This window comes from Varroa jacobsoni, unplaced genomic scaffold, assembly GCF_002532875.2.
Source record: "Varroa jacobsoni isolate VJ856 unplaced genomic scaffold, vjacob_1.0 scaffold_352, whole genome shotgun sequence".
NCBI lineage: Eukaryota > Metazoa > Arthropoda > Arachnida > Mesostigmata > Varroidae > Varroa > Varroa jacobsoni.
Window position 1 is genome coordinate 346306 of NW_019213254.1, and position 10556 is coordinate 356861.

Consider the following 10556-nt stretch of genomic DNA (forward strand, 5'->3'; position numbering starts at 1 on the left):
GTGCAAAAAAAAAAGTCATCTGACAGTATGCTTTTCGTTGCATTATCAAAAAGGCAGTTTCTATACAAGGTCGTTACCGGCGATGAAACATCGATCTTCGACGATATTTCTAAACACGAGTCAAAACTGTTAGACATCTCCAGCTCGACACCACGAAGAAATATTTGCGATTAAGGAAAAACGATCGACTCATTTGCTGTCAACCCGGCAATTGACAAAAGTAGGCCCTGGATTGATAAAGGGCAATGCCACGTAATAGTATTGTATAATTTAGCTATACAAGTACTGCTTTAGTGATCCAGCGAGCGTTCACGAAATTCTACTAAAAAATTCTGCACCACCTGACCAAAGCGAACTCTTCAAAACAGAGACAAGCCAAAAACGTGTCAACAAATGGATCGCTTTTAAGGATGAAACTATTGTACTTTGCCAATTACATCAGCTACCGGAAAGATGGGCAAGGGTTGTGGTTGATACTACGTTGACTAGGATGTGTTCACTCGTTCTAGAGCTGCAATAAATTAAAGCGACTAAAACCAACCCTTTTTCAGTTTAATAAATATCATCAAATTTACGTTTTGTCACGTCGTTTCCTAGGTTACACGTATTTCCTCGTTCCACCTCAAATTTTAAATAAGTATTATAATAGTATCGGATCTACATAAACTTTTCTCTTCCATTCACTAACTAGGGTCTCCAAGAAGGGTCGTTAAGAAAGATAGCCCAGCAAATTTTTCTAATATGACTGCTGTTATACTTTGTGATAAACAGCTAGGCGTTACAGCACCAGACGTGGTCCGCTACCACATTGGCAAGCATCTGGTAAAACTGACGGTCAAAAAAAATCCCATTACATAACCATGATGAATAGGTTACGAGAATACCACGTACTCGCATAGGTTCTTTTCCTTTTCAAATGACAAAATACAGTAAGTATATTTTCAGTTTGAACTTCCTTTCAGGACTATCATGTCGTTAGATAGACGGTAAGTTAGTGATTTTCATTACTTTAAATTTTTTATCTGATGACATGTCACTGCCTATATTTAGCGTCGCTACATACTAACAAAGTTCTTATTGCAACACCACCTTATGATCATTTGCATATAAGAGTACTTCGTTACTTGGGAATCGCAAGAGCTCCGGTTAATTGACGATGTCGGCTGCCGCAACCAATTTCTAGCGAACGTTATTAAGCTTACCTGGAATAAAATTAAACACAGAGAATTGTTAGTATCACATTTGAAGATGCCGTATATATTTCACAGGACCTTCGAAACGGGTCCGCTCTTATACATTTATGTCTTTCAAACCAAATATAAGCTATATACAAGCTATAAGCTAACGGGTCGAAAAAGTTTTGTGCTTCCTATACACTCATTATATACGAATCTTTACGAAGTAATGTTAATGCCAAGTCGAAATAGTTTGTGTTATCCGTAGTACCGCCTGGCTTCCAGAACATTATAAAATTATTATTGGATTACGATGACAGATTACATTGTGAAATTAAGATTACCATCATTAAACTACCTGATGTACTTTTAGGTTCTTCACTAAGGATAAGGATTTTTCAAAAGCGCGTGTCGATCATTTTGATTGTGTTATTTAGTCAGTTAAGAAACCTTAACGGAACTTCAAAAGACCAGGTCTGTGACCTTTTATAGGAGATATAGTGGCTCTATGAGAACTCCATGCCGACACCAAACGATAAACCTAAGTAAATATTACTTGTGCCCTGCCTAATAAACGGATGTGCGTATACTACATAGCTTCATATTAAACATAATTTGAGTTTATTAGAAGCGAGCTTACTGCCCGGCCCGAATTTCTTGGATGGTTCAGGTAAGCTGTACCTTACGGAGGACATCTGGACGTTGACGTTACGCTTATCTAAATCAAGTACGAACCACTCGCTAATCTATCGTTTAATCCCGGCGGTTTCTCTACAGAGGAGCCTCTATGTAGACGGACCCTGCTGGGTGCTCCCTAGTTAGCTCGGGGCCTTCGGTGACGGTTCTCCTCCCCCTACTGTTCCTTACTTGCCAGCACGCTTCAACGCCCAATGCATGTGGCGGCTCCCAGCTAGCCGGAGACTACCAGGGCCTAGACGAGCCTTTCCAGGCAGGCTGCGGAGGTTAATGGTGGCCGACCTTAATGGACTTATGCTGTCTTCACATAGTGAACATCCACGCGCTGACGTGGAAACCGAAGAAGCTCGCTTGTAACGAAGGTACCAAATAAGTACTTTCTTTGTAGAACTCACTGCCTTTTCCCTTATTCTTTCTGTCTGTATCTTTCAGTAAATCCCTTTAGTCTTCGCCGTTTTCCACGTTTAGAAGCCCTGCCTTGACCATATGACCAATGCGATACGTGCTCTTGCGACCACCTGACTATGCAGGCAATTTATATGTGATTATACTTGCCTGACTGCTAGTAGGTAGCGTTGTAGGGTATGTCCATTTTGAAACCAACTGACCATTATTAACATTACCAACAGGTCGCTATAAGAGCTTCTTACGTCCTCCTGGGCAATGAGTCAGAACCTCAAGGTGAATTTGCATTCATCCCCGCTCATAATGAAGGGTACCAACAACTTATAAAAAAAAGGGTGAATAAGGAGTTCCTGCTACATATACTGAAAATAACAGCGCTAAAAACACCAAAAATATTTTTGATTCGAAAAGCAAAGATGAACGATAAAAGTATTAAGCTCTTCAGAGCTATTCAGCGCGTTGAAGAAGTTGATTCGCATTACTATTTTTAATATCATTATTGGTGGCTTGTTTAAACGCTACGCCGCCAATGGCGCGATTGAAGGCACGGGAGCAGCAATTACATGGACTTGAATCTAAAGAATATGCGGCGTCCGATTCTGTTCTCCTTCTTCCAGGTCGCTGTCGTTTGCTTCGCCATGTATCCATGAAACTATTCAGAACTCGAAGTTATCTTTTCTGGTAGTGTCTCATAATAGTAAATGCTCATGAAATCTACTGCAAGTACATAGATTAGCTTGTGTCCAGACTTATTTAGTAGTATCATTGAAGTTGCCTTTTTTGTTACTCGGCGCCATTCTCTCGCCTAATCCTTACCTAGTAGGCTCTGCAGATAGATTCATATCTCATCTGTGGTCTTCGGTTGCTCGAAGCGGATTTTTTTTTACTAACAGTACCGTAAATGGTCTCTGAAGAGGATCAATTTGTTCTGGGCTCAATTCATAACGATTGTATTTTTTACGTTTCTGTTTAAGAATTTCGGAATATGTACTACAATTGCGTGTTCAGCAGCGTGTTGTCTATCCCCTGTTTTGTTCCGAGGTTGCTTCGATGGCACAAAATCGATTTTTCATTCGCGATCGCCTCCTCTGTGGTCTTCCATCACACACACATTTCGTTCGTTCTTATAGTAATTACAACAGCAGAGGCAGTAGCAAACCGTTTCTCAAACGTCCTACGTCCACCAGAGCTAAAATAGATGACCCCTAGTTTGTAACAATGAACGGTGCTAGTATCTGATCGCACTCAAATAACCAGGCACTTACTGTATATATTCACCAAATTTAAAAATGGTATAACACCATTAAACTCGACAAAAGGCCCCGCATAGGGTGACATGTTCGATTTCTTAATATATTAGTAGAGCATTCGTGGCAACATAAACTCAGTGACATTGTCTTAGAGAAGCCCGTGAAAATCAGATCGTAATTGGGCTAACAACTCCTTTATCCAACCTGCCCAGTATCGAACATTTTGCTCTCAAAACTGAGTTGAGAGCTAACCTTTCCCGCATTTTATACAAACGTTTACTGGGACGAGCAATGAAAGACGGTACGATCTGCCAGCGCGACTGTGAGACAACAGGTAAAGGCATGATTAGATGCCAGGTCCCTACGCGGTGTTCTTTGCTTGCTTAACAGAAGCGGTAGCGGGTAATAGATAACAGAAAGAGTTGCGCGATGGCAAAAGGAAAGAGAACGCAAGATCAAAGTCGACCGGTTGGTCGGCGTTTAGTAGAAGGGGTCTGGCCTGAAGCGCATGACAAAGTACGCCAAATAGTTAGAACAAAGGCGAAACAGGGAATGACAAAAGTGCCTGTAAATCGTACATTGGGGGGGCAAGTAGCAAACACCAACAACTTAAACGAACTATGCCGCGTCAACTGTGCACTGTTACTCGATACATTTTGGTGGAAAACGAGGGTTATTCATAACTTGCTGCAAACCAGCTCAGATAATCCTGGACTACATAAGAACTTGGCAGCCAATGACAAAAAGTGTATGATATGGGAAGATATTTGCCGAGTGTCCGATCGGGTTATTTCGAGACGACCGCTTGACACTACCGACGGCAGATTTACCCAAGTGTAAAAACATGGAACAAAAACGAACCGATTATTAGGGCATATTACTGGCCGATTGCCTTGCCAGCAACAAGCAAGGACTTGAAACGACCTTTTTTTTTTAATTCTGTTTCCTGTTCCTCTTTTTTTTTTCTTTATCCTAGTCCTTTATTTTTATCAGTACTTTACCGTTCTCAAGAAGCTTTATTGTCAATGTCTGCATCACCACGAATGGATCCGAGAGTGTAATCGAAGTATAAGTAGACGCTTTTTGCAATTAGATCAGAGTCAGTCCTTCTTTAAGACTCATTTAAGTGAAATGTCCTGGTGCCTGCTTAAATCCTTTCTAATATAAACATATGCAAAACTGTTCGCTGATAATTTTTTGTATATGTGCTAGTACTTACAAAATAGAAATGAAAACAGTTGAAAACGTAGGGTTTTTTCCAGCGCAAATTTATGGAGCATCATTTTTGGAGCGGAACAGCTCACTAACCGTCCTGCATAGTGGATAAAATGAAGGTGGTTTGAAATCTTCGCATATATATATATATATATATATATATATATATATATATATATATATGAGCCAAAGGTGTTTAGATCGCCAGAAGTCTTTATTTTGCAGTTGTTCGAGTAGCAGAAAGAACGCAACTTATTGCAAAAAGTAGCCGATTTAACTGTGCAACATGTTTGTAACAGAGACATACCGGACCCACTGTTTATTATATTACCTTCGTGCATTGTCACCGCTATAAAATATCTACCGCTACAAAAATACTAACAGTTAATAACAACAGTATAAACATTATAGTTGTGCATGTCAGAAGTCCAATTTAACGAATCGATAACCACCTGCATGTTGCCACTGAAGATTTATGGCACAAAATTTAAACTGTCCTATTTAGTGATTGATTAATTACTTATTACTAATGCTTTAACATTTTAACAGAACTTAGAAGGATCGTATTGGAGTGTTTCTGTTAGAACAGTTAAAGTTGTTCTGTATTGTGCCTATTTCCTGCTACTTTACAAACATAAAATGAAGACTCCAACTATCCGAAAGCTTTCGGCCCGACCTGTCAACGTATATACTTATATCATATAGAAGTTCCGGAGGCTGTTTTACATAAAGATCTCTATGGCGCATGAACATTAACACCATTTATAGATTCATCGAATCAAACAGAAGCACATTTTTTCCTTTTGAACGAAAAGCAAAAAAAAACTTTCGTAAAGAATTGAAAAGTAATATATAATAAAAGCACATAATTTGTTTTTAAATCTTGCCAATTGTGCTTAATTATATAATTCTAAGTGTTTATGTAGTCAGTCGCCTGCTTTTCCAAAGGGTAAATCAAACGTTGTAGGTAAAATCTTTCAAAGTAGCACAATGTGTTTCAATGCGAAATATTTGATGTTTTACTATGTATGCCGTACATGACGATATCAGGACAAATTTCCAAGAAATCGACATATATATATATATAGTATTGGCTTAATGCTCTGTAAACAATACAAATGGTACACATTCGATTTTAGTAAATACTAAGAAAAACTTAATTTAAATAATTATAATCTCGCTGTACAAGCAGAAAATGATTTCAGCCGATTACATAATTGCATTGGTAGCGCAGCAGAGGTTTAACTGATGCGAAGAAACAAAGCATTACGTGGGAGTTTTCTTGAGTTCTGCATATTCATCCATCTGAACGCTTGCGTAGCATACAATCTCAAGTGTATATTCCATCTAAGGACGCCCTTAAACCGGCATGATTACACACTAGTCAACTTTAGCTGGAGCTTAGTATTGAGAGCCTAGTGTTAGTAGCGGACGCCCCCCTATCTCTCAGACGTGATACGAATGATAAACTGAGAATCTAAGTTAAGATCTTAAATGGAACATAATGCCTCTTAACAGTTAAACATTGTATCATCTCTTTTTGCATCGCTTACCTCGTCTTCAACCTCTCCTGCACGTTGAATGCTCTTGAAGAAGCCGCATCTTCGGATACAGACCCATATCATTTTCAAATGCGTCAGTGGTATGGCTCAGCTCACAGCCTCTCGTCATACGAAAAAGCCGACATGCCATGGGCACTCATCGTTTCTAACTCGAAATCGCTCTGCGTAAGCAGTTATACTATTTAACTGCTTCTACTACGTTGTGGGCTTTCAGTGATCCGACAATAATCAGGAGTATGCGATACTGATCAATGGAGTATTCCCTTTTTTTTTTTTTAGAATATTTGCGACGGTGAGTGTTTTCGAAAACGCCTTAAGTTGGTAACGTCATAACCATAACATTTTCATCTAAGGAAGGCAAAATCCCATTACAGGATAATAAAACTGCGTCAGAAGCGGCTATAGCATATTAAAACTAGACAATTTCGGTGGACTCAAGTAAGAAGAGTCGACCCAGGGTCTCCAATACAAAGAGGAAACCAATTAAAAGATAATTGATTTTTGCTTGATATATATGATGTTGAAATAATCGAGCGCTTGAAATTTCTATTTTCACAATTGTTATGGCACTTGCAAACAGTTCAATATTGGCTGTGTAGTACACGACATGGCACTGAGTCGTGACGAAGCGAGGCTGTTACGTTCTGTAGAGTCATTGGTTTCTGAAAAGCTCATTTAAGGTTAGTGCTTAATATTTGGCTGCAGCTAGCGCTTTGAGATAAGCTATCCATAACCAAAGACACCCGTACATTTCTCGGATGCTTTTAGTCGACGTTCTAGTAGGTATAACTTGAATTGTCTCAATATTTAAGCCGCCGTGTTGTAGCATTTCGATTATTCAAAGGCTTGGGGTAAAGCTTTTTTTTCTACTGTCTTCTTCTACCTCCTTGTTAATATAATGCGTCTTGTTCACTACAAATTAAGCCACCATCTGACTTGTCTCTACCTCTTTTCATCTTGATTTGGGATGCTCTATTTACCACGGTATCCGCATACGGCACACGCTGCACTATATCCTTAGGGCGTCAAGGCCGACTTGCCGTAGTCAATAAGCTCACTCGTGGCAAAGCAAAGCAAAGCAAAGCAGTAGCTCTTTTCCTAATTTTCGGCAGTCCTTCATCTTCTTTACTTTGCCTCTTCGACATCCACACCTCTGCAAGTACCGCCCGACCGTTTTTAGTGAAAGCGACGCTTAGCGCTGAATTGCGTCATCAGGTCCTCAAGCAACGTAGTCAAGTGATCGATATCTTTTCGACTACTAGGAAGAACCAGGAACGTAATCGTGGTTTCTTTGCCTGCTTCGTTCTCTCCTCACTTTGGCCACTTACCTGCCCACTACACACCGGGCGCATTTCGCATTCCCAGTGTCGACACTGCCAAATCATGATTGACTACTAACCGATGACAACAACAGTGTAGGCGGCAACTACGATCACCATGCTCTCAGACCTTAAGGTGTAGCAGAAAAATAATAGCCAAGAACGCCTTGCTATAAAAAAACGTTGAAACGCTGTTGACCCATGCCAGGCCCAAGCAATGGCAAGCTTCCTAAAGTGCCCCGCATGTTAGACTTTACACACGTTTCCTTTTAGGATGGCATGTGGCATCAATGCAATGCAATGCAGGTTAAACAAGGCTCTAAAAGAGCTAAGATGAATGGTTGTATATTAGGGGAAGGAAAGCAAACAGTATGGAAGTGAAAGAAGGATAAGAAAGAGGATGGCCGATTCGTACGCGTTTGACTGCCCACAAAGTGGCGGTAGGCCGGCTAGACATAGACGAAATGTAAATTATAAAAGCAAAATCCCGTTCATCAAAAATGCAACAAGCATTCACTAAGCGTAAATGAATGTAGGATTACTGGGTAGCAGTAACCCTACATCCATTTAATCAAAGGGCGATTACAAAAATGTGTCCTGTTTTTGGGAAACACTGGCCTAATATCCAATGTTTTTTACAAAAAATCTCCAGTAGCATATCAACGTCGATGTTTGAATGCATCTTTATGCCAAGCTTAGTTTAAAGTATTGGAATAATTATGAGGCTTAGGAATACAAAAAAAAGGTCAGGCTAACTTAGTCAATTTTCCTATGTTCTGCGTTTTTATCACTTTCGTTTATTTATTAGTTTAGTTAGCCTTAAATCACTATACATCGGTCGATTTATAACTGAGATGAAAAATACGTTACTCAAAACGTTGTCAAAGGGCCGAGAGAAAGTATTGCTAATACGTTGAAAACTTAGAAATTTGTGTAATCGCAACTCACTTAGTCATTTGTATAAACCAGTCTAAAAAAAACCCGAGTCAGAGCACAGCTTTAAACCTGTTAATAAATACTAGCCCAAATTTTGTTTTTATTAAACAAGGCCTTAGTTTAATAGCAAAGAAAGATTATAGTTGTCCCGCTTGATTGAAGTCAATTAAATAAATCGCATGATTTGGCAATAAACACTGATTTCATGTTTCCAAACCATACCTGTTATCTTCCTTCTTTGTACATAACGTTATTACGGTTTTGGTTCATCCGTGCTTTGTGCAGCTTGCCGATTATAACTTTAATATTTAAATATAAAAGGCATGACCGCGCGTTTCGTGGCTCTATCATTCCTGGTCGCCTCGGAGTTGACTGCAACTCTTCATGTCATCACTGTGGTCGCAATCAAGACTTCACCGTTGCCCTATTTAGTCCATGTAGCATATTTACTTGTTCACAAGCCCATTCATCTTCCAACTGCGGATAGCTAAACGTTATCGTCTGAGGAACATTTGCATCGTAAAGGGCTGTGCGCAAGACAGAACGAAGCGGCTGAGGGCTGCAAACCGGTTTGCGATTGTGTCTCGCTACGTTACCAATGACGCAGCTGTAGCAGTGGCAAGAGGAAGGGCAATTGGTAAAACGCAAAGTGAAGAGAAAGAAAACGAAACAGAAGAACCAGGGACGCTTACTCGCATACTCCTGACATTGGTGAAGCCATTTGTGAAGAGGCAGGCGTCTACGGGATCTACTACGGCTGGAGCCGGCGCGGCTGCCTTCGCTACATTCGAAGAACAAAAGTCCTTCACCCATAGCTTAGTGCATACAGGACAACGCTGACTGGGACTAGAACGGATCAGAAGAAAGAAAAGTAGTAATAAAAAATGGTAAAATGTCGAGAAAAAGCGCGAAAGAAATACGAAGGTAGCACTAACAGTCAACCATCTCGATTGAAGGTGTAGACTAATGCTGTCAGCGTGAAAGTGTCATTCGCAGAAAACGCGATAAGAAGTTAGTCGTAATAAGCGAGAGGTAGCTGGGTTAAGAAATACGCTTGTAGAGATGTATGCTGCCGAAAGCCACATTAACGCTTTGTCGGGGTTGAAGAGGTAATACAATTGAATTCTGTACAACATATGCACCGGATGGTTACCCACACGCAATTGTAACCATAGTAATAATAGCTGGCAACAAAACATCAACTAATGATTATTTACAAAAAAAAATACAGCTTTTACGTAGTTATATATTTATTCTTCCATTCCTATATATTTTGATTGGAGTGACTAATTGATAACAAAATAGACAGGCTGATTGACTAATAAAATTACTGAATAGATACAATTAATCAATACAAACAGGGTCATGGTAATTCTCAACTGACAATAAACAATCTTAACTTTACTTACAGCTCTCGCAGCCGCTTGACAATCGTATACAGTCCGCGAATTTGAGGACGTTAGGAATGGCCAGGACACGAAAGGCTACATGCTTTTCTCGTTGTTCGCAACTAATTCGTTCTTTTTGTTTGTTTTTTGGATGCCTAAACAACATCGGTGTGTCCTCTGTTCGCTCTCAGTCTAACTTTTTATATCGTCGTCGCTGTCGCTGCCTTGTCGGACTAAGGGCAAGAGTATTACTGTCTAACTGCCAACTATTGACCAATAGCAAAGCATGCGAATGCTAAAGGGTCTATATTATTTTCCCTCTCACTTTTCCTCGTCTATCTTTCCCTTTTTTGATTCTCTTTTCTTTCCACGCCCCATCGGCGTGGCAGTGCTATCAAAACTGACTGGCTGGTAGGACGGTCGTTTACTTTGAATATATAATTCCTATTCAGATATTTTATGCCTGGCTCTATGATGGTATTTGCAGCAAGCTCATTGGGTTTTTTGGCTGCAAAACCATTGCCTACAACGGAATTCTTCGTTATTACAAAAGGCAGCTTGAAAAGGAAAAAAGAAGAATAGTCTGCAAGGCCGATGAGGCATTCGAGCT

The 10556-nt window shown here is 39.9% G+C and overlaps 1 long non-coding RNA gene across 1 annotated transcript; it reads right to left on the reverse strand.

Annotated features, from left to right (window-relative positions):
* Positions 1-8620: 8620 nt before the first annotated feature.
* Positions 8621-10202, reverse strand: LOC111259622 (uncharacterized). The gene is made up of 2 exons (XR_002679742.2): positions 9968-10202; positions 8621-9404 (listed from the first exon to the last, which is right to left on the reverse strand). It is a non-coding gene; the product is annotated as an uncharacterized LOC111259622 (long non-coding RNA).
* Between the last annotated feature and the right edge of the window lie 354 nt (positions 10203-10556).